The sequence below is a fragment of the Bos grunniens genome, chromosome 22 (genome assembly GCF_055505025.1).
Source record: "Bos grunniens cultivar Pamir isolate PY7600 chromosome 22, Bosgru_T2T1.0, whole genome shotgun sequence".
NCBI classification, from domain to species: domain Eukaryota; kingdom Metazoa; phylum Chordata; class Mammalia; order Artiodactyla; family Bovidae; genus Bos; species Bos grunniens.
The window spans coordinates 15,210,690-15,235,622 of NC_141186.1; the positions used below are offsets into that span (position 1 = coordinate 15,210,690).

At 45.8% G+C, this 24,933-nt stretch overlaps 1 long non-coding RNA gene across 1 annotated transcript; it reads left to right on the forward strand.

The window, feature by feature from the left end:
- The first annotated feature begins 18,691 nt into the window (after positions 1-18,691).
- LOC147348107 (uncharacterized) lies at positions 18,692-19,838 on the forward strand. The gene is made up of 2 exons (XR_015151007.1): positions 18,692-18,821; positions 19,562-19,838. It is a non-coding gene; the product is annotated as an uncharacterized LOC147348107 (long non-coding RNA).
- Positions 19,839-24,933: the final 5,095 nt, after the last annotated feature.

The following is a 24,933-nucleotide window of genomic DNA, read 5'->3' on the forward strand; positions in this document are numbered from 1 at the left end:
CCACACTGGAGAGAAGCCTCATGAATGTATTGACTGTGAGGAAAGCTTTATTTGCGAGGCACATCTCACTTGTTATCAGAGAATCCATACTGGGGAAAGGCCCTAGACATGTAACAACTGTGGGAAAGCCTTCACTTAGAATTCTGTTTTGATTATGTATCAGAGGTGCCGTGCTGGAGAGAAACCCTATAACCGTCAGACTTCTCACCTTCTTGAACAGTAGAGAATGCGTAATGGTGATATTTGTTTCTAATTCTTATGCTACAGGAACCCCAACCACAAGATGAAATGATGGCCCACAGTTTGCTGGACTGCAACATCCAGTATTATCTTGCCCCTTCTGAGTGAATACCCTGTACTCTGGCAAGACTGGTTTCCCTGTTCAGCCGTATTCATACCAGGCAACGTTTAGTTGAGCACCTACTCTGTGTCAGGTACTGTGCTAACTGTTTTACATACATTCCTTCAGTTCAGTTCAGTTCAGTTCAGTCGCTCAGTCGTGTCCGACTCTTTGCGACCCCATGAATCGCAGCACGCCAGGCCTCCCTGTCCATCACCAACTCCCGGAGTTCACTCAGACTCATGTCCATCGAGTCGGTGATGCCATCCAGCCATCTCATCCTCTGTCATCCCCTTCTCCTCCTGCCCCCAATCCCTCCCAGCATCAGAGTCTTTTCCAATGAGTCAACTCTTCACATGAGGTGGCCAAAGTACTGGAGTTTCAGCTTTAGCATCATTCCTTCCAAAGAAATCCCAGGGCTGATCTCCTTCAGAATGGACTGGTTGGATCTCCTTGCAGTCCAAGGGACTCTCAGAGTCTTCTCCAACACCACAGTTCAAAAGCATCAATTCTTCGGCGCTCAGCCTTCTTCACAGTCCAACTCTCACATCCATACATGACCACAGGAAAAACCATAGCCTCGACTAGACGAACCTTTGTTGGCAAAGTAATGTCTCTGCTTTTGAATATGCTGTCTAGGTTGGTCATAACTTTCCTTCCAAGGAGTAAGCGTCTTTTAATTTCATGGCTGCAGTCACCATCTGCAGTGATTTTGGAGCCCAGAAAAATAAAGTCTGACACTGTTTTCACTGTTTGTTTCCCCATCTATTTCCCATGAAGTGATGGGACCAGATGCCATGACCTTCGTTTTCTGAATGTTGAGCTTTAAGCCAACTTTTTCACTCTCCACTTTCACCTTCATCAAGAGGCTTTTTAGTTCCTCTTCACTTTCTGCCATAAGGGTGGTGTCATCTGCATATCTGAGGTTATTGATATTTCTCCCGGCAATCTTGATTCCAGCTTGTGTTTCTTCCAGTCCAGCGTTTCTCATGATGTACTCTGCATAGAAGTTAAATAAGCAGGGTGACAATATACAGCCTTGACGTACTCCTTTTCCTATTTGGAACCAGTCTGTTGTTCCATGTCCAGTTCTAACTGTTGCTTCCTGACCTGCATACAGATTTCTCAAGAGGCAGGTCAGGTGGTCTGGTATTCCCATCTCTTTCAGAATTTTCCACAGTTTATTGTGATCCACACAGTCAAAGGCTTTGGCGTAGTCAATAAAGCAGACATAGATGTTTTTCTGGAACTCTCTTGCTTTTTCCATGATCCAGCGGATGTTGGCAATTTGATCTCTGGTTCCTCTGCCTTTTCTAAAACCATCTTGAACATCAGGTAGTTCACGGTTCACATATTGCTGAAGCCTGGCTTGGAGAATTTTGAGCATTACTTTACTAGCGTGTTTTTTTTAATCCTGTAATGTAGGTATTCTTATTCTCATTTTATACATGAGAAATATGAGGTTGAAAGAGGTTATAATACTCACTCGAGTCCAGTCAGCTACTAAACTCTAGAGTTGAGATTGGAACCAGGCCCAGTTGACTCTACTGTTCCTTGCGCACATTTCTAGTCTTGCCTGTTTTTACTTCTAAAGTTTCCCTGGGCTAAAAGGCTCTCTTCCTCATCTAAGACCCAGCTCCTCCTGTTGAACAGACCTCTTTTCCTCTTCTAATGGTAGTCAGTACCACCCAAATTGGTATTTAATTATGTGCTGTCTTATATTTTTCTAATAGTCTCATGCTTGTTAGTCCAGCTATAAACAGCTCTCTGGAGCATGGCATTTCTTTCTGTTTTTCAAATTTTGAAGAATATTTATTTTTGACTAGATATAATATGCTCATGATAAAAAAAAATTGAAATGGTTCAAACGTTCCTTGTCATTCCTGTCTCTCAGCCCTCCTCAGAGACAATACGTTATTTCTGTGTCTTTCTGGGTACACACACACAAAGTATTTATTAATACTGCTTTCTGTAAGTCTACCCCACTTAAAACTGTATTTGATATGAGGATATTGCTGTTACATTGCCAACTCCAGGACCTTCTCTTCCTCAGAAGTTGTGAGCCTCCTTGAGACCATGGAGGTGACTTAAGGGGAGCAGTGGGGATGGTCGGGGCCCTGCAGTCTTGGGAGACCTGATTGCCCTTGGATTATGAGAGAGTTCTCTGGAGAAATGTAAATAAAGTGGAATTTCTTTTTCATAAAAATTTGTATAGTTACAACCCCTGTCACTGCACCACTCTCCTAATTCTCTCCTCGTCTGTCCCCTTCTCATTGCCATCATACCCACATCCTGAAGTCAGCTGTGGGGCCACCTAAAGGAGGGAGAAACGGTCACTCTCTGATGAGGGCTCGCACTCTGTTGGGTATCCTCAGTCAGTCAGCAGTGGAAATATAATCAAGTGTCTTGGCATCAGGGTCACAAATGCCCTGCAGAGTCCAGGATCAAAGACGGATGCTAGAAATGCTTAGATTCTCTGCAGCAAGTAAGGGGTCAGTGAAGGATTCCAGAATTAACTGTGCTTGATATTGAGTCTGTAAGGTAAGACCATATTTTAAAAAGGTGTTAAAATATTAACTGTGAAGAAATGCAGTATATTAATGAATGGCATGAACCATCTTAAAAGATCAGATAACCAAAGGCCCAATTCAGAGAAGCAGAATGCTGGCCAACACAGATGAAACATCCATTCCAGATTCTCCACTTTTAGAGCCATTCTCCAGACTGCAGTTTGCCCCACTGCTATTTAGAATCCCACTTTTATAAACTCCCAACCAGTGAATAAAATTTGTTGAAGGAGCAAGGAAGAGAAACCAGAGGCCTGCTTGGACGAGACTTCTGCTTTCTGAAAAGCACAAACATACTGATAACTCCAGAACTTGGCCCAACATTGTCCAGCTAGAGAACCTCTAATAAGCAGTAAACATTTTGTTTTGTACTACACAGAACCAGGAAATGGAAATGAGTAACATGAACAAGTGTTTTGGGCAAGTCGTTTATTGAGCAAATATTACTGAGCAACTGCCTGTATGCAAACCACCATGTCAGGTCCTGCCAAGGAATGAGAAGTCAGACCTGCGCCCTGCCTTCCTGGAATATTAACCTAGTGAGGATTAAAGGGACCAACCGAGAAAAATCAAGTGAACCAAATCATTAAAGGTTGCTAATTGCTATGAAGAGAATGAACAAGATCAGAAAGGGGGGCCCTCTTTCTAAAGATGCTCACAGAAGGCCTGTTCTAAGAGTAACATCAGTGCTAAGAGCTGAAGGATGAGAAACAGCCTCTTATATCAAGAACAGGAAGAATGGATAGAGGGAAGAGCTGTGCAGACTACCTGATGTGTGAAGAGTTTGGCATGTCCAAGAAGACAAGATTTTAGCAAAATGATCAGGGCATGTGTGGCACCAGTTGGGATTGTAGAGATCGATGGGCCAGATCATTCGATTTTGTCCTAAGTGAGAAGAGGCCACTGAAGGGTGTTCAGTGGAGAAATGGCATGTTTGATTCTTATTATAAGATGATGGTGAACTTCTGGCTACTAAGAGAAAAGGGGGCCAAAGTGGAAGTAGAGAGCATGTTGGAGACTGCCAGCAGCCCAGGTTGGAGATGATAGTGGCCTGGAGAGGGTGGTGATAATAGAAATGAAGAGAAAGTGGATTGAAGATATATTTTGGAAAGAAAAATCAGTGAACTGCTAATGGATTAGATGCAAGGATAATGGATAGGGAGGAGTCAGGGGTAGCTTCCTGGCTTGAATAGCTGAGTTAGTGTTGCCATTTACTGGAATGAGAATAGGTCTGGGGATGGAAAAATCTAAAACTCTATTTAATGTTAACATTTGTACTATGTGTGAGATGTGCAATTAGAAATTTCAAGTAGATGGTTTTATATATGGACTGAAGCTCTGGATGGTCATACCTCAGTTCAGTTCAGTCGCTCAGTCGTGTCCGACTCTTTGTGACCCCATGGACGGCAGCACGCCAGGCCTCCCTGTCCATCACCAACTCCTGGAGTGTACTCAGACTCATGTCCATTGAGTTGGTGATGCCATCCAACCATCCATCCTCTGTCATCCCCTTCTCCTTCCACCTTCAGTATTTCCCAACAACAGGGTCTTTTCAAATGAGTCAGTTGTTCACATCAGCTGGCCAAAGTATTGGAGTTTCAACTTCAGCATCAGTCCTTCCAGTGAATATTCAGGGCTTATTTCCTGTAGGATGGACTGGTTGGATCTCCTTGCAGTCCAAGGGACTCTCAAGAGTCTTCTTCAATACCACAGTTCAAAAGCATCAATTCTTCGGTGCTCAGCTTTCTTCGTAGTCCAATTCTCCCATCCATACATGACTACTGGAAAAACCAAAGCTTTGACTAGACGGACCTTTGTTGACAAAGTAATGTCTCTGCTTTTTAATATGCTGTCTAGGTTGGTCATAGCTTTTCTTACAAGGAGTAAGGGTCTTTTTATTTCATGGCTGCAGTCACCATCTGCAGTGATTTTGAAGCCCCCCAGAATAAGGTCTGTCACTGTCTCTACTGTTTCCCCATCTATTTGCCATGAAGTGATGGCAATACCTGGAGCTGTGCATTTGGGAGTGGTCAAAGGAGCAGAAGGTATTTAAAGCTGTGGGAAGAAATGAATGAAATCTCCTAGAGCTGCACTATTTAATACTGTAGCCACTAGCTACATATAGGTATTAAATTAAAAATTTAGGTCTTTAGGCACAACAGCCAGATTTCCAGCACATAGTAACCATATGTGGCAGTTGGCTACCTTATTAGATGGTGTAGGTGTAGAACATTTTCATTATTGCAGAAAGGTCTGTTGGACGGTACTGCCCCCAGAGAGAGTACAGCAAAATATGAGGACCCAGGATGAAGTCTTAAGGAATAAGACTCAATATTTAGGGAATCAGACGGGTGGAAGCACCAGGAATACGTGCTAAGAAAGAGCAATCAGGGACTTCCCTGATGGTCCAGTGGCTAAGACTCTGCGCTCCCAATGCAGGGGGCCCAGGTTCAATCCCTGGCCAGGGAACTAGATCCCATGTGCTGCGACTAAGAGTTTGCATGCTGCAATGGACCTGGCACCTCCAAGTAAATAGGTACTTAAAAGAAAAGGGCAGTTAGTGAGCAATTGGCAACATCACCTGTGGATACTTTATGCAAGCAGCAGCTGAAATAAGGTTGACTTTCCAACTAGGACTGCAGAGATTGTTAAAATCCTAAATATTCAAAAGCTCCCAGAGTGAAGTTGACACATACTGTTAGATGAAGTCAGTACCTTAAACTGGAGGAGAGAGAGAATGGAGAGGAATAAGAACCCATGGAAATGGAACAGTTTGGACTTCCAGAAGAGCATCACGGGAGTTGATGAACCCTAGTAACTCAAAGATAGAAATGTAAGTAGGCAGAGCCATGGAACGACAAGACAGATTTTAGAAGCGTCACAATGAGAGAATGAGCAAAACATGGCAAAAGATAGGTGTTGCAGGAGGATTAAGAAATAGTGGAGATAGATGGCCCCTACCGAGAGAATTCCTAACTGGTCTTTTCCTTACCCGAGGCCCAGAGACAAGCTCTTGGAAACCCTGAGCGAATATCAAAGTTTCCATAGTCTGCGATGAAGGATTTGTACCGTGGAAGACCCTTCAATTTGTAGTGACACTGCACACATCTCAAAGTCAGAAGTGGGATAAAATTAATACGGTTGTCCCTTGGTATCCACGGGGGATTGATTCCAGGACACCTCCCACCAAGAGACACAAAAATCCACATAGTTTAAGTCCCTTACATATAATGTCATGGGGGACTTCCCTGGTGGTCCAGTGATTAGGAGTCCCACTGCAGGGGACACAGGTTTGATCCCTAGTCAGGAAATTAAGATCCCACAAGCCAAGTGGCACGGCTGATAAAGTGAAAGAAAATACCATGGTTTTGCATATGATTTATGCGCTGCAAACTCAAGTTTTGTTTGGGGAAAGTTGTAAAATTTTTTTTTTTTTTTTGATCCACCATTGGTTGAATTCACAGATATAAGACTGTACTCAGTTCTTAAATTTTGGAGAAATAGAAGGGTTTATCTTTTAAAATTGATGATAATTTCTAATAAATTGCAATTAGCAAATATTAAAAACAGTCATTGATTATGGTACAATTTTGTCCTCAAAAATTTCAAAACTAGGACTGGAAAGTGAGGAAATGGAGAAATAGTGAATAGATTTTTTTTTCTCACACAGTGAAAATTAGCTGGCCTGCCAGGAGTCTCTTGGCAGAATGAATAATTAAATCCCTCCTGTTTTGCCACCCAGAGCTAGTGACAAAGATGCCTGTGTGAGAAGCTGCTCAGTTGCAAATGTTCATGTGTTCTCAGTCGTGTCCGACTTCTTTGCAACCCTGTGGACTGTGGCCCTCCAGGCTCCTCTGTCCATGGAATTTTCCAGGCAAGAATACTGGAGTGGGTTGCCTATTCCTGCTCTAGGGGATCTTCCCGATGTAGGGATCGAATCCGTGTCTCTATGTCTCCTGCATTTGCAGGTGGATTCTTTACCACTGAGCCGACCGGGAAGCCCAAGTGTAAATCAGTATCTGCAATTCTGAGCACGTCTTGTGGTTTCTCAGCCAGGGTTCTGTAACGTTCACCTTTTATTCGGCTCCCAGCATCCATTCGCCTTTTCTCTGGGAACAGTAACCCAAATGTTTTAGGGGTAAGTATCCTTTCTCATCCTCTCGGCTCAGCTCTGTCTCCACCTTCAGCTTCACGAGTGGATCCTGTTTGGCTTAAGTCCATCAACCTGCCTATCCCCTTGGCTACAGAGCCACTGAGATCTGAAGAGATATTTACCGGGCTTTCAGAAAGAGAGAGGCTTTTCTTTTTGAGAACAACCACTGGAGATGTTCTCTATCCTCCTTTGTAGGATATGTAGGGAGAAGGTACAAGGCCTGGAATCGTATCCACAGCTGTTCTGTTGGGGTGGGGGAAGTCTGGGCTTCCCGGGTCCAGCATATGGATCATGAGAATGAGGCTAATACTAAGAATACAGTGGTGAAATAGACCCCGGGTCCCTGGTGACATCAGTTGAGCCACTAGCCCAAGCTTACCTGACATAGACCTACCTCTCAACTTATTCCGTGAGCCCATAAACATCTTTAGTTAAAGTACATAGATTTGGGTTTTCTATCATTTGAAAATTAATCATGCTGATCCTGGCTTATATTTGAAGGCACTGTTTTCTTGGACAGCACCTTAATATCATATTTTCTCTTCGTTGCCACACAAGCTCCTCCTTTGTATTCCATCTCAGTTGCTTGGAGGTTGAGTGTCAAAATAGGTGCCTTTCACACCGCAGCCTTAATTTCATGAATGCCACAGGACTGATGTTTGTCATATCATAACGTACCTTCCAAATTTGATGAAAATCAGCTCTCAATCCCAGATTCTCCAATGGATAACGTCCTCTCTCTTTGAGGTAACTTCCAGGCACCCCTACCCTACCCATGTGAATATGGGGCTTCGCATATCACCTGTGTTTTAAGGTCAGATCATGTGGAATGCCTAGGTGTTTTTCCTGTCTGCTAGAGACTTTGTTTTATTTATTTATTTTTATGTATTAATTTTGTCTGCACTGGATCTTCATTGCAGCTCTTGGGCTCAGTAGTTGCGGTATGTGGGATATCTGTTCTCTGACCTGGGATCGAACCCGGGCCCCCTGCATTGGGAGCACAGAGTCTTATCCACTGGACCACCAGGGAAGTCCTTAGAGACTTTGTTTTATAGGACATCGTTTCAACACCAGTTGGAACCAGCTATTGGAACTGTGTGTCCGATAGCTCCCCTAGGAGTAGCAACTGATTTCTCCACCTATCAAGCTTCTGAACTGAAAAACCACAGTTTCCATTCTGTATACAGAGGACATTTTGGAGCATACCATGTCCTGGCCTATATCAAGAGGGCTGCACTGAAACTTGGGGTGCTGTAGCTTGAAATTAATATTTTTTCCACCGATGTGGCCAGAAGTTAGGTTAACAGATCTTCTGCCAGCTCTGGTTTAAGACTTTAAACTCCATCCTGTTCTTTCTAGTGGTTGTGACCAGTATCCCCACTCTGGAAAAACTGAGGCAGGCAGGTTCTTCAGGCCGTCTCCAGCATTTATTGCTAGTAGACATGGGGTCGCAAAGAATCAGACACAACTGAGCAACTGAACTGAACTGAGACAGTCTAAGGATGGCCATTGTGGCTGGTAAGATATGACATCTCTTGCTGTCTCTCATTTTTTTCAAAAAATACATTTATTTAGTTGAGCTTTTATGTATTTATTTATTCACTTGACTCCTTTAGGCAGTGCTGGGTGTTTTTTTGCTGCCCGGTTCCTCTCTAGTAGCGGCAAGCTGGGGCTCCTCTGTACTTGCGGTGGGCAGGCTTTCATTGTGGTGGCCTCTCTTGTTGGGGAGCCCTGGCTGTAGGTGCAGGACGGGACTAGTCGTGGGTCTCATGTTTGTTGATCCCTGGCATATGGCATCTCCCTGTATGAGGAATCGATAGTTTCCCCTGCATGGCAGGTGGATTGTCTAGCAGTCAGCCACCCAGTAAGCCCTCAGTGGTATTTTGATGGGCATTTCCCTGACGATTAGCATGTTTGAGACTGTTTTCCCGTGTTTTTATGTTTCACTAAACCCTGTGAGTCAGTTTACCTGTTGCAATGGGCTTCAGGCGAGTCTGCGGCTTATGAGTTCTGTTTCTGTTACCCACCCCTAGAGATGTATTGAGGGCAGGTGTCATTGACAGAATTTGCCCCTCAGCACTGGGTCTCAGGTTGCAGTTTCGCAGAATTTCCACAAGGCGGCAGCACTTGGCCTGCCCAGCTCGGCTTGCTCAGGCAACCAGAGCCTTAGAGAAAGGTGATTAGAGTGCAGTGTGCCAGCACAAAGCCCCACGGGCTTGTGTCTCTTGGCCTCTCTCGTGTTTATATATTTCAGTAATCCCTGTGAGTCAGTTTACCTATTGCAGTGGGTTGCAGTGGGCTTCTGGCATGTCTGCCGTTTCCGAATCTTGTTTTGGTTACCCACCTCTGGCGATGTCTTGAGGGCAGGTGACATTCAGTTCAGTCGCTCAGTCGTCTCTGACTCTGCGACCCCATAAATCGCAGCTCGCCAGGCCTCCCTGTCCATCACCAACTCCCGGAGTTCACCCAAACTCATGTGCATTGAGTCGGTGATGCCATCCAGCCATCTCATCCTCTGTCGTCCCCTTCTCCTCCTGCCCCCAATCCGTCCCAGCATCAGGGTCTTTTCCAATGAGTCAATTCTTTGCATGAGGTGGCCAAAGTATTGAAGTTTCAGCCTCAGCATCAGTCCTTCTGATGAATACCCAGGACTGGTCTCCTTTAGGATGGACTGGTTGGATCTCCTTGCAGTCCAAGGGACTCTCAAGAGTCTTCTCCAAACACACTGCTGCTGCTGCTGCTAAGTCGCTTCAGTCGTGTCCGACTCCGTGCGACCCCATAGATGGCAGCCCACCAGGCTCCCTGGTCCCTCGGATTCTCCAGTCAAGAACACTGGAGTGGGTTGCCATTTCCTTCTCCAATGCATGAAAGTGAAAAGTGAAAGGGAAGTTGCTCAGTCGTGTCCGACTCTTCGCGACCCCATGGGCTGCAGCCTACCAGGCTCCTCCGTCCATTGGATTTTCCAGGCGAGAGTACTGGAGTGGGGTGGCATCGCCGCCTCCGACAGCCCCTAAAAACGCCCTGTGAATGTGCAGTGCCCTCTCAGCCTTGGGTCCCAGGTTGCAGTTCCAGAAATTGTCCACAAGGCAGCAGCACGTTGCCAGCCCAACTCGGCTGCTCAGACCACCAGAGCCCTAGTGAAAGGCCTGTTTGTGGGTTGAGAGTTCGAATGCAATGTGCCAGGCCAAAGACCCACGGACTTGTGTCTCCTGGCCTCTCTGCCCGTCCCCTTCACCCCGGAAGACATATCCCAACCGCTGCAAAACCGCTGTGCTGAGGATGCTGCCGCTTGTAGGTGGGGCGACTCTAAGAATGGTGATGGGAGGGGGAAGCCCCATTCTCAGGACACGTGGAGCGGGGATTATTAAGAGCTCTTGCAGCCCAGGGCGGCCGCCAGGTGTTGGGTGCACCTGGCCTGGGTTTGCTGAAGGCAGACCGGTCTGGGTCTGCAGGTGGGGTCCCAGTCCAAGGGGAAGAGACACCGCTGTTCTCACTTGCCTGGGCATCCTCTACGGCTCCTCAGCCCCCGCAGGGTCCAGCCTTACCATCCAAGAGGGCTCAGGCTCCAGAAATGTGACACCAGCCAGGACGCGGAGGCCTCAGCGGAATATAGTAGGCATTTCTTTCTTTCCTTCTCATGTAACTATTTATTTTGTGGTGGCATCTAGGTGATTTAATCGTTGCTTTGGTTTGAGGCCAACAGCAACTTGGTTTTTTTTCTCCATGTGGACGTGTGGATTCGTTGTCAGATTCTTCTTCCATTGGGAATATTCCGGAGCACCCAGCAGAGCTTCCTGTGAATATATTTGAGTTTGCATATGTGAATCCAAAGCACCTCTTTGATCCCTCCCTTTAACCTTTCCCCTATTGTAGCAAGAGGTTTCTGGTTTTACCTGGTAACCTCTGCTGCGTGTATAACCAGTTCACAGGCGCCACTTTCCATATTCTCTCTACGTGTGGTATCCTATCGTATTTGGTTCTGTCTCTCTGCATTAGATTGTGTAGCGTGACCATGTCTAACTTCATCATGTTGGTGCAGATGTCATTAGGTCCAATTTCACTTCTCTTCCTAAGGCTGAGTGAGAGTCCATTGCCTCTATAGAGCCAAATGCCTATGTCCTTCCCATGTCCAGGGACATCTGGGAGACTTCCATGTTCTCACCTGCATCCACAGGGCTGCTTCGAACTGTGGGGTTCGTGTGTGTTGGAATTAACGTTTTCTCTGGAGATGGGGGCAGAAGTCGGATTCCCAGATCTGCCCGCTCTGGTTTCATTTGTTTGTTTATTTAATAAATTATTTATTTGGGGGCTGTGCTGGGTCTTCACTGCTGCTGCACCTTGGCTTTCTCAAACTGTGGTGTACAAGCCTCTCGTTGCCTTGGTTTCTCTTGTCGTGGAGCACTGACTGGAAAGCTCAGGCTCAGTAGTTGTGGCACTCGGGCTTAGTTGCCCTGAAGCAAGTGGGATCTTCCTGGACCAGGGGTCGAACCCATGTCCTCTGCATTGGCAGACTGATTCTTCACCACTGGACCACCATGGAAGCCTGGCTCTGGTTTTTTACTTTAAAGTTAACTGCATCCTGTCTTTCTAGTGTCTGTGGCCAGGTTCGCATCCATGAAAAGCTGAGGAGGGCATGGCTTTCTCCAGGTCTTCTCCTCCTGCATTTGTTGCTTGTAGACAGTCTGAGGATGGCCATTATGACTGAAAAGATATGACATCTCTCTGTCTCGCTCTCATTTTTTTTTTTTTTTTTCAGAAAAATACATTTGTTCTATTGAGTTGAATTCTTCTGTATTTATTTAGTCAGCTGATTCCATCGCTGTGCTGGGTCTTCCCTGCTGCCCGGGTTTTTCCCTGGGTGCGGCAGGCAGGGGCTTTTCTGTAGTTGCGGTGAGCAGGCTTTCATTGTGGTGGCCTCTCTTGTTGGGGAGCCCTGGCTTTAGGGCAGGGGGCTGGAGTAGTTGTGAGTCCTGGGCTTCGTTGACCCCCGACATATGGGCCTCCCAGATGAGGAATCGATACGGTGTCCCCTGGCTTGCAGGGGGATTGTTGGGCAATGAGCCACCCCGGAAGCCCTTGGTGGTGTTTTGATTGGCGTTTCCCTGATAAGCATGTTTGAGCCTGTTTTCCCATTTTTGTATATTTCAGTAAACCCTGTGAGTCAGTTTACCAGTTACAGTGGGCTTCGGGCATGTCTGCCATTCCTGAATCCTGTTTCGGTTACCCCCCCTCCAGTGATGTCTTGAGGGCAGGTGACATTGACAGCCCCTGAAAACGCCCTGGGAATGTGCCACGTCCATCAAGCCTGGGTCTCAGGTTGCAGTTCTGGAAGTTGTCCACAAGGCGGCAGCACGTTGCCAGCCCACCTCGGCTTGCTCAGGCAACCAAGGCCTTAGTGAAAGGCCTGTTAGTGGGTTGTAATTAGAGTGCAATGTGCCAGCACAGAGACCCACGGGCTTGTATCTCCTGGCCTCTTTGCCCGTCCTCTTCAGCCCGGAAGACATATTCCAACCGCTGCAAAACCGCTGTGCTGAGGATGCTGCCGCTTGTAGGCGGGGAGACTAAGAATGGCTGAGGGAGGTGGAAGCCCCACACTGCCGGGACTCCTGGAGCGGGACTGTTAAGAACTCTTGCAGCCCAGGGGGTCCCCAGGTGTTGGGTGTGCCTGGCATGGGTTTGCTGTAGGTCGGCCCGTCTGGATTTGCAGGTTGGGGTCCCAGTCGGAGGGGAAGAGACCCTGCTGGTCCCGGGTTCTCACTTGCCTGCGCATCTTCTTCAGCCCCTGTGGGGTCCAGCCTCAGGATCCAAGAGGGCTCAGGCTCTAGAAATGTGACGCCAGCCAGGACGCGGAGGTCAGGGGAATATAGTAGGCATTTCTTTCTTTCCTCTTCTCACATAACTTTTATTTTTTACTGGCATCTAGGTGATTTAATCATTGCTTTGGTTTGAGGGGCACAGCAGTTTCATTTTCTTTTTCCAGTGGAAATGTGGATTTTTTTTTTCAAGTTCTTTTTCCATTAGGAGTATTCCAGAGCACGCAGCTGAGCTTCCTATGGGTATATGAGTTTCCATATGTGAATCCAAAGCAACTCTCTGATCCCTTCCTTTTGCCTTCCGTCTTGTCTTATTCTGGGACCCTCTACTTGGTGTGTAAGGAGTTTATATGTGCCAGTTTTCATATTCTGTCCATAAGTGATATCCTATCATATTCTTCTCTGTCCTCACTGCAGTAGTTCAGTTAGTGTAGTCATATCCAGCTCCCTCATGTCCATGCAAATGTCATTATTTCATTCTTTGTCACATTTCTTTCTTGGGGCTGAGTTTGAGTCCAGTGCCTCAGTAGAGCCAACTTCCTATATCGTTCCAGTCCAAGGACATCTTGGAGGCTTCCGTGTTCTCCCCTGTGTCCATAGAGCTGTGCTGAACTTTGGGGTTCAGGTGTGTTGGAATTCATGCTTTCTCTGGAGACGTTAGCGAAAGTCGGATTCCCAGATCTGCTTGGTCTGGTTTTCTTTGTTTACTCTTTTTATTTATTTATTTATTATTTTGGCTGTGCTGGGTCTTTGTTGATGCTGCACCTTGGCTTCCTAACGTTTGGCGTGTGGTCTTCTCGTTGCGGTGGCTCCTCTTGTCCTGGAGCCCCGGATCGAGAGCGCAGACAGAGTAGTTGCGGCACACAGGCTGAGTTGCCCTGGAGCGTGTGGGATCTTCCTGGACCAGGGATCAAACCTGTATGCTCTGCATTGGCTGATGGATTCTTAACCATTGGACCACCGGGAATGTCCTACCTCTTGTATTAGACTTTAAAGTCAATTCCATCCTGTTCTTTTAAGTGATGGTGACCAGGTATGCTTCTCTGGAAAAGCTGAGGCAGGCATGGTTTTCTCCCGGCCCTCTGCAGCATTTATTGCTTGTAGACAATCTGAGGATGGCCATTCTGACTGGTGAGATATTACATGTCTCATGTCTCTCTCTCTCTCTCTTTTTTCCTCAAAATAATACATTTCTTTTTTTCAGTTGGATTTTTCTGTATGTATTTATTTAGTCGGTTGACTCCTTTCGGCAGTGCTGGGTGTTTTTTGCTGCCCAGGTTTCTCTCTCGCGGCAGCAGGCAGGGGCTCCTCTGTAGTTGGGTGGGCAGACTGTCTGTGTGGTGGCCTCTGTTGTTGGGGAGCACTGTCTCTTAGGCGGGGGGCTGGAGTGGTTGTGGGTCTTGGGCTCTGTTGATCCCCGGCATATGGGATCTGCCTGGATGAGGAATCCATACGGTGTCCCCTGCGTGGCAGGTGGATTTTTACCAGTGAACCACCCAGGAAATCCTCAGTGGTCTTTTGATTGGCATTTTGCTGTGCTGGAGCCTGTTTTTCCATGTTTTTATATTTCAGTAAACTCTGCGAGTCAATTTATCTGTTGCAGCAGGCTTCAGGCAACTCTGTGGTTTACGAATCCTGTTTCAATTACTCATCTCCGGTGGTGTCTTGAGGGCAGGTGACATTGACAGCTGGATCATCAAAAAAACAAGAGAGTTCCAGAAAAACATCTATTTCTGCTTTATTGATTATGCCAAAGCCTTTGACTGTGTGGATCACAATAAATTGTGGAAAATTCTGAAAGAGATGGGAATACCAGACCACCTGACCTGCCTCTTGAGAAACCTATATGGAGGTCAGGAAGCAACAGTTAGAACCAGACATGGAACAACAGACTGGTTCCAAATAGGGAAAGGAGTATGTCAAGGCTGTATATTGTCACCCTGCTTATTTAACTTATGCAGAGTACATCATGAGAAACGCTGGGCTGGAAGAAGCACAAGCTGGAATCAAGATTGCCCGGAGAAATATCAATAATCAGATATGCAGATGACACCACCCTTATGACAGAAAGTGAAGAGGAACTAAAAAGCCTCTTGATGAAGGTGAAAGAGGAGAGTGAAAAAGTTGGCTTAAAGCTCAACATCCAGAAAACGAAGATCATGGCATCTGGTCCCATCACTTCATGGGAAATAGATGGGGAAACAGTGGAAACAGTGTCAGATCAGATCAGATCAGATCAGTTGCTCAGTCGTGTCCGACTCTTTGCGACGCCATGAATCGCAGCACGCCAGGCCTCCCTGTCCATCGCCAGCTCCTGGAGTTCACTCAGACTCACATCCATCGAGTCAGTGATGCCATCCAGCCATCTCATCCTCTGTAGTCCCCTTCTCCTCTTGCCCCCAATCCCTCCCGGCATCAAAGTCTTTTCCAATGAGTCAACTCTTCGCATGAGGTGGCCAAAGTACTGGAGTTTCAGCTTTAGTATCATTCCTTCCAAAGAAAGCCCAGGGCTGATCTCCTTCAGAATGGACTGGTTGGATCTCCTTGCAGTCCAAGGGACTCTCAAGAGTCTTCCCCAACACCACAGTTCAAAAGCATCAATTCTTCAGCGCTCAGCCTTCTTCACAGTCCAACTCTCACATCCATACATGACCACAGGAAAAACCACAGCCTTGACTAGATGGACCTTTGTTGGCAAAGTAATGTCTCTGCTTTTGAATATGCTATCTAGGTTGGTCATAACTTTCCTTCCAAGGAGTAAGCGTCTTTTAATTTCATGGCTGCAGTCACCATCTACAGTGATTTTGGAGCCCAGAAAAATAAAGTCTGACACTGTTTCCACTGTTTCCCCATCTATTTCCCATGAAGTGATGGGACCTGATGCCATGATCTTCGTTTTCTGAATGTTGAGCTTTAAGCCAACTTTTTCACTCTCCACTTTCACCTTCATCAAGAGGCTTTTGAGTTCCTCTTCACTTTCTGCCATAAGGGTGGTGTCATCTGCATATCTGAGGTTATTGATATTTCTCCCAGCAATCTTGATTCCAGCTTGTGTTTCTTCCAGTCCAGCGTTTCTCATGATGTACTCCGCATATAAGTTAAATAAGCAGGGTGACAATATACAGCCTTGACGTACTCCTTTCCCTATTTGGAACCAGTCTGTTGTTCCATGTCCAGTTCTAACTGTTGCTTCCTGACCTGCATACAAATTTTCAAGAGGCAGATCAGGTGGTCTGGTATTCCCATCTCTTTCAGAATTTTCCACAGTTAATTGTGAGGAAACAGTATCAGACTCTATTTTTTTTGGCTCCAAAATCACTGCAGATGGTGACTGCAGCCATGAAATTAAAAGATGCTTACTCTTTGGAAGAAAAGTTATGACCAACCTAGATAGCATATTGAAAAGCAGAGACATTATTTTGCCAACAAAGGTTTGTCTAGTCAAGGCTATGGTTTTTCCAGTGGTCATGTACGCATGTGAGAGTTGGACTGTGAAGAAAGCTGAGCACCGAAGAATGGATGCTTTTGAATTGTGGTGTTGGAGAAGACTCTTGAGAGTGCCTTGGACTGCAAGGAGATCCAACCAGTCCATTCTGAAGGAGATCAGCCCTGGGATTTCTTTGGAAGGAATGATGCTGAAGCTGAAACTCCAGTACTTTGGCCACCTCATGTGAAGAGTTGACTCATTGGAAAGACTGATGCTGGGGAGGGATTGGGGGCAGGAGGAGAAGGGGACGACGGAGGATGAGATGGCTGGATGGCATCACTGACTGGATGGACGTGAGTCTGAGTGAAGTCTGGGAATTGGTGATGGACAGGGAGGCCTGGCGTGCTGCAATTCATGGGGTCGCAGAGAGTCGGACACGACTGAGCGTCTGAACTGATCTGAAAAAACGCTTGGGAACGTGCAGTGCCCATCAGCCCTGGTTGCAGTCCCCACAAATGTCCACAAGGCGGCAGCACGTTGCCTGCCCACCTTGGCTTGCTCAGGCAACCAAGAGCCTTAGTGAAAGGCCTGTTTGTGGGTTTTAATTCGAGTGCAGTGTGCCAGCCCAAAGCCCAAGACCTTGTATCTCCTGGCCTCTCTGCCCGTCCCCTTCACCAGGGAAGACATAGCCCAACCGCTGCAGCTGCTGTGCTGAGGATGCTGCCGCTTCTAGGCGGGGCGACTCTAAGGATGTCCGTGGGAGGTGGAAGCCCCACTCTCAGGACATGTGGAGCGGGGACTGTTTAAGAGCTCTTGCAGCCCAGGGGGTCCCCAGGTGTTGGGTGCGCCTGGCATGGGTTTGCTATAGTTTGGCCCGCCTGGATTTGCAGGTTGGCTTCTCAGTCGGAGGGGAAGAGACCCTGCTGGTCCTCGGTTCCCACTTGCCTGCCCATCCTCTTTAGCTCCCCCAGCCTCCGCAGGGTCCGGAGGGCTCAGGCTCCAGAAATGTGACACCAGCCCAGAACCCGGAGGCCTCCGGCAGAGATAATAGTCATTTTTCTTTCTTTCCTTTTTTCATTTAATCTTATTTTTTCCTGGCATCTAGGTATTTTGATCATTGCTTTGGTTTAAGGTGAATAGTTCCTTCATTCATTTGGCATTTGGAAATGTGAATTATTTTTCTGTTTCTTATTCCACTGGACTATTCCAGAGTGGCCAGCAAAACTTTGAATTAATGTGAACAAGTGTTGATGTGTAACTCCAAAGCACCTGGTTTATCCCTTCCTTTTACATTTCCCCTTTTTAAATACAGGTTTTCTTTGTTCTGGGACTCTCTCCCTCAGGGTGTAACTGAGTTTCTATGTGACAGTTTCCGTGTATCTGTGTAAGTGACGTCAGTTCCTGTTCGTCTCCATTTGTGTGTGTTCATTTTGTTGGTGTGATCACATGAAGTTCCACCCATGTTGCTAGAGTCCAGCATGGCGTTCATCTTCAGTTTTCTTTTTTATGACTAAGTGGTAGTTCATTGTGCCTATGGACTGAAATTCCCGTATCTGTTCCATTTCCCAAGGTCGTTTTGGTGGCGTCCATGTCCTGCCCTGTGTCAGTGGTGATGCACCGAACCTGGGGTGCATGTGTCCTGGAATTAGTATTTTCTCCAGATACCTTACCAGGAATGGCATTACCAGATATACTGTTTGCTCCGGTTTTATGATTTTAAGGAGCCTCCATGCGGTTCTTTGTGGTTGCTATGACAAATTTCCCACCTCCAGAAGAAAAGTGAGGCCCCGTTTCCTCACGTTTTTCCTTTGATTTCCCTCTCCCGCTTTGTGATTATGTGTTCCTGTTTCATTGTACAGTGTTTCGGGTGTTCTTCAGGTTAGGGTGTTTAAAATGCCTGTGAGAAGAGGTTTCTGCATTCATGCTTGTCATGGAGTTTGTAGACCCTAGAGACACAGCGATCTCAGAGCCTTGAATCGTTTTCTTTCTAGATTGTGGCCCAACTTTGCCTCTTTTCCTTAGTGTGTCTTGTTCTCCACCCTTTTGCTGCCAGGACATCATGCAGTAACTAGGAGAATCTCCAGGCTGAATCAAAGCCCAGAACAGCTTCCATACGGAATGGTGCTATTTACTTGTTCACATCCTCATTATTTAAAACCTTTCTGTCATACTCACGATTTTGGTACCAGCCTAGATGATCTCTGTGAAATTCTACCGCCAGCTCCAAAGTTCAGTGCATTTCGTCGTTTTTCTTCCATTGAGGGGATTGCTGTACATGACTGGCAAGGGCAATCAAGTTACCCATGGCTATACTTCATTGGAATTCATCCTCAGGTCTTTTTTTTCATGTTTGATATGTTTATTTGGTTAGAATTTTTTTTCCCCCTTCCCCAGGTCATAAATATGATCAGCTAAACATTGTCTCATGACCTCCAGAAGAGGCAGGCGGCATTCGGAAGCCTGCTGATGGGATGCTGCCCCACGTTTGTCCTCTGGACTGCTTCTTGGTTTCAGAAACAAGGTAGGAGAATCACTGAAGCTCTTCCAAGGGCTCTGTGAGTGAGGCCTTGGTGCAGCTGGAAGAGAAGACAGCTGCTGCCATTTGATGAGCGCCCATTAGGTATTGAGTTCCTTACGTTCATTGTGTGTTTTTAAAACTGTTCTAGTAAACTTCACGAGGTAGGCATTATATCCCCATTTTATAGGTGAGGAAATTGAGGCTGGATGGTACGTTATTGGTCTAAGATCATTCAGACCGAAGTGTTGAAATTCAGTTTTAAACCTGGATCTGACTGTCTCCAGAGCTGCAGATTCTCTTTCTTCATGTGATTTGTAAGAATGTGCCCGTGCCCTTAGGGAGACAAGATTCCTAAAAGTATGTTTAATAAATAAAGAGGTGACAGCAACTTATAATTGATGAAAGAGAGCTACTTTTATGGTTGCAGTATACTGCAGTGTATTGCTCCTGCTGTGTAAGAAGGAGCAGGCCTGAGCAGAGCAAGGCGGCCTCCCGGGGAAGCAAACATTAGCATTATGCCTCCTGCCCAGACCTGACGGCTCAGAGGGCTCCCTCGTGTCTCCTACCAGACCAGTGCCTCGCGAGGGCTAGCCATTACTGCAGGTTGGCGTAGATTACAAACAAAATAATTCAGCATCTGCTCTTTATGTTCAGATGCTTTTACCACATTTTGTCAGTGAGATGTATCCATGTTGTCACGTTTAGCAGAGGCTTTCTTTTCTTTTTTTTGGCTGCCTACACAGCATGTGAAACTTCTCCACCCAGAGATCCAGCCCAGGCTTCCTGCATTTCAAGTGTGGAGTCTTCACCACTGGACCACCAGGGAAGTCTGCAGAGGCTTTTGAACGTTGCTGAGTACTGGGAGTCCCCTGACTGTCCAGTGGTTAAGGCTCTGTGCTTCCACTGCAGGGGTGTGGGTTCAATCCTTGGTCAGGAAACTAAGATCCCGCATACTGTCTGGCATGACCAAGAAATAAAAAATAAATTGAAGTAATAAAGAACTGGATATTATTTTTTAAAGTTGCTGATTCCTGTTCATTCCATTGATTGGATGTACCACTGGTTGATGGATATTTGGGTGGTTTCAGATTTGGGGCTTTTATAAATAAAGCTACTATGAATATTCTTTTATCTGTATCTTTTGACTGACCTATTGATAGCTCAGTTGGTAAAGAATCCGCCGGCAATGCAGGAGACCCTGGTTCGATTCCTTGGTCGGGAAGGTCTGCTGGAGAAGGGATAGGCTACCCACTCCTGTATTCTTGGGCTTCCCATGTGGTTTAGCTGGTGAAGAATATGCCCACAATGCGGGAGACCTGGGTTCAATCCCCGTGTTGGGAAGGTCCCCTGGAGAAGGGAACGGCTACCCACTCCAGTATTCTGGCCTGGAGAATTCAGTCCATGGGGTCGCAAAGAGTCAGACAGAACTGAGCAACTTTCACTTTCAAATTCATGGATATCTCTTGAATATCTGTAGATAGATAGATAGGTTTATATAATTTTGCATTAATTAATTAATTAATCTACGAGTGGAATTGTTGCATCATAGGTTAGGCATATTTGGTCTTTAACAGATAGCTGCCAAAAGCCTCACAGAGTCCTTATAATGATGTGTCCTCCTTCGTGCAGTGTATGAGGGTCTACAGTCTCCTCCTCCGTGGTTTCTGATATTAGCCATTCTGGTGTTAGTATAGATGCCACATATTGTGGTTTTAGTTTATATTTTTCTATTGACTAATGATGGTGAGTACCATTTTCATATCCTCATTGGCCATTCAGATACTCTTTCTGTGTCGGAAGTCCTGCACCTTGCAGGAGCTGGCGTGGTTTGGCCCTCCCCCGGCCCCAAGGGAGTGAGCTAGCGGTGTTTCTTGCAGACGTGTCCAGGTGTGGGGCAATAGGAGAGGAGCGGGGAAAGGGGCTGGAGAGCTCTGAGCCATCAAACATCAGTGATGAAGTTGTGTTCTTTATGATAGTATTACTCAGGTCTGTGGTGATGCTGCTGCTGCTGCTAACTCGCTTCAGTTGTGTCCGACTCCGACGGCAGCCCACCAGGCTCCTCTGCCCATGGAATTCTCCAGGCAAGAATACTGTAATAGGTTGCCCTTTCCTTCCCCAACTATGGTGATGAGGAAATAATAAATCTGAAATAGCCAATATTTACGTTGTTGCCTACACCTGGAGAACAGGTAAATAAGTAGGCAAATGAGATGCTGATTATCTTTAACTCCTTGGGCTGGGCCAGGAAATCAGCCTTTACATATGATACGGCCTACTTGGCTGAGCTGTGACTGTTTTACAAGTGAGAACTAGTGATAGAATTTCAGAAAAGAATTCAGTGTTGACACAGTTCTTTTATCCATGGTAGTAAACTAAGTACGGTCCTTGACAACTCAAGTAGTATACACTTAGAGAGTATGTCTTATGTAAATTACTTCTCCTTGGTTCTCATGGAGACCACAGAATAGAGAGGGAAGGCATCTTACAAGTAATGCAACTGTTAAATAGCTTGCCCATAGTTACTGCTTTCTGGAGCAGTAATTTCAGACAACGATTTTGGAATACAGGGTCAGAAACACATTTAAACATTTTAATAATGAGTTAATTCCCTGGTCATATGCCTTGAGTCTAAATTTTCTCTGACCTGCCATTAGAAACGAAGTTGAAGAATGACCACATAAGGGATGCAACTTTGAATAAAACAAAGTCCTAATGTTCCAGAAACTAAAGGAGCCACCTGGAGGGACTGAAGGACCCTGGGACTGGCGGGCCCTAACTCAGCCCTTGATAATTCATTGTCTTTCCCTTAGACTTACCCAATTCTCTCCTCTTTGCCAGTGTGTCTGACCCTTAGTTTACTCAAATATGGTTTCGCTCCAGCCAAGGCAAGGACAAAAATCCATTTCCCAGCTTTCCTCAAGTCCATGAGTGGTGGAGCCTGGATTTTCAGTCTCAGTTTTTCCATCTGTAAAATGGAGACTGTAACTGCTCCTTGTGGGACTATTGTAAATGTTTTTTTAAAAATTGGATGCACATGAAAAGACCTTGGACTATATACCTCATCATGTGGGTGCTCAGTAAGTGTAGCTGATTACTAGCTGAACTCATCCATTCTGGAAGTTGACATACCTGGTACAGACTCTGAGCTTCCTTTAGGCGAAAGGTGACTACCTCCTAGGTTTGCTCAATACTGTCTCAGCTTTAGCACTGGCAGTTTAGCATCCCAGGGAACCCCTCCTCTAGACACAAAAAGTTCCAGTTTTTAGTAATGACTGTAGAAGTTTGGGGGAGAATGTAAGGCTACCTGAAAAATAGGGGCTAAAAGCAACAATGTTTTTAGTGTCAAATGGATCTAGCATAGATTACCTGTCTTCTGTAGTTGCTGTTCATTACTTTTTCCCCCTTACCACTGATGTTGGCAGCCATGATTTACGGTTCACAAAAATGGAGACTTCATTGTGGGTCCACCTTAAGTGAGTTGCAACCTTGAGCAGTAACAGTCTATTTTTCATTTTGCTTGTGGATTAACTATTCGAATTTGTATTGAGATCAGTTCAGTTCAGTTCAGTTGCTCAGTCGTGTCCGACTCTTTGCGACCCCATGAATCGCAGCACGCCAGGCCTCCCTGTCCATCACCAACTCCTGGAGTTCACTCAAACTCACGTCCGTTGAGTCGGTAATGCCATCCAGCCATCTCATCCTCTGTCGTTCCCTTCTCCTCCTGCCCTCAATCCCTCCCAGCATCAGAGTCTTTTCCAATGAGTCAACTCTTCACATGAGGTGGCCAAAGTACTGGAGTTTCAGCTTTAGCATCATTCCTTCCAAAGAAATCCCAGGGCTGATCTCCTTCAGAATGGACTGGTTGGATCTCCTTGCAGTCCAAGGGACTCTCAAAAGTCTTCTCCAACACCACAGTTCCAAAGCATCAGTTCTTCGGCACTCAGCCTTCTTCACAGTCCAACTCTCACATCCATACATGACCACAGGAAAAACCATAGCCTTGACTAGACAGACCTTTGTTGGCCAAGTAATGTCTCTGCTTTTGAATATGCTATCTAGGTTGGTCATAACTTTCCTTCCAAAGAGTAAGCGTCTTTTAATTTCATGGCTGCAGTCACCATCTGCAGTGATTTTGGAGCCCCCCAAAAATAAAGTCTGACACTATTTCCACTGTTTCCCCATCTGAATTGAGATAGTGCTGGTTTAATTTTTGACATTGTGAATATCATGTTTTCTAAGAGTTCAGATAATAAAAACAAGAATGATTATCCTACCAATGCCGGTATGACTCAGACATCACTGAGAAAGAAGGCTAAAGGATTTTTTTTTTTTTTAATTGAGGTACAGTTGATTTGCAATGTTGTACCAATCTGTGGTGAACAGCAAAGTGATCAGTTACAGCCGTATACACATTGTTTTTCCATTATGGTTTATCCGGGGAGACTGGATGTAGTTCCCTGTGCTGAACAGCAGGACCTTGCTGTGCATCCACTCTACATGTAACGGTTCGCACCTACCAAGTCCAAACTCCCGGCACGCCGCCCCCGGCCCTGCCTTAACTGCAAGTTTGATCTCCGTGTCTGTGAGTCCGTTTCTGCTTCGTCGCTAGGTTCATTTGTGCCATATTTTAGATTTTAGATTCTGTGTATATGTGATATCGTATGGTGTTTGTCTCTCTCTGACTTACTTTTTTAGTATGATCATCTCTAGTTGCATCCTCATTGCTGCAAATGGCATTATTTCATTCTTTTTTATGGCTGAGTAGCATTCCATTGTATATATGTGCTGAATCTTCTTTATCCATTCATGTGTTGATGGACACTTAGATTTCTTCCATGTCTTGGCTATTGTGAACAGTGCTGCTATGATCATAGGGATGCGTGTATCTTTTTAAATTATAGTTTGTCCGGGTATATTAAATTTGTCCGGGTATATGCCCAGGAGAGGGCTTGCTGGATCATATGGTAATTCTGTTTTGAGTTTTCTGAGGAACCTCCATCCTGCTTCCCATAGTGGCTGCACTGAGTTACATCCACACCAAACATGTAGGAAGGTTCCCTTGTCTCCACACTCTCTCCAGCATTTGTGATTTGTAGACTTTTTAATGATGGCCGTTCCGATCAGTGTGAGCCTCTAAAATTCCTTTTCTATATTATAGATATAATAATATATATATTATTGGAAGAAACACAAGGTGGAATCAAGATTGCCAGGAGAAATATCAATAACCTCAGATATGCAGATGACACCACCCTTATGGCAGAAAGTGAAGAGGAACTCAAAAGCCTCTTGATGAAAGTGAAAGTGGAGAGTGAAAAAATTGGCTTAAAGCTCAACATTCAGAAAACAAAGATCATGGCATCTGGTCCCATCACTTCATGGGAAATAGATGGGGAAACAGTGGAAGCAGTGTCAGACTTTATTTTTCTGGGCTCCAAAATCACTGCAGATGGTGACTGCAGCCATGAAATTAAAAGACACTTACTCCTTGGAAGGAAAGTTATGACCAACCTAGATAGCATATTCAAAAGCAGAGACATTATTTTGCCAACAAAGGTTCGTCTAGTCAAGGCTATGGTTTTTCCTGTGGTCATGTATGGATGTGAGAGTTGGACTGTGAAAAAAGCTGAGCACTGAAGAATTGATGCTTTTGAACTGTGGTGTTGGGGAAGACTCTTGAGAGTCCCTTGGACTGCAAGGAGATCCAACCAGTCCATTCTGAAGGAGATCAGCTCTGGGATTTCTTTGGAAGGAATGATGCTAAAGCTGAAACTCCAGTACTTTGGCCACCTCATGTGAAGAGTTGACTCATTGGAAAAGACTCTGATGCTGGAGGGATTGGGGGCAGGAGGAGAAGGGGACGACAGGGGATGAGATGGCTGAATGGCATCACTGACTCAATGGACGTGAGTCTGAGTGAACTCCAGGAGTTGGTGATGGACAGAGAGGCCTGGCGTGCTGCGATTCATGGGGTCGCAAAGAGTCGGACACGACTGAGTGACTGATCTGATCTGATGTTATAGATACACTCTGTAAAAGAACCACCAAACTCTTTGACAGCATTAAAGAAGTGTCTGTTCTACTCCCAAGTACAGTGCTTTTCAAACTGTACTCA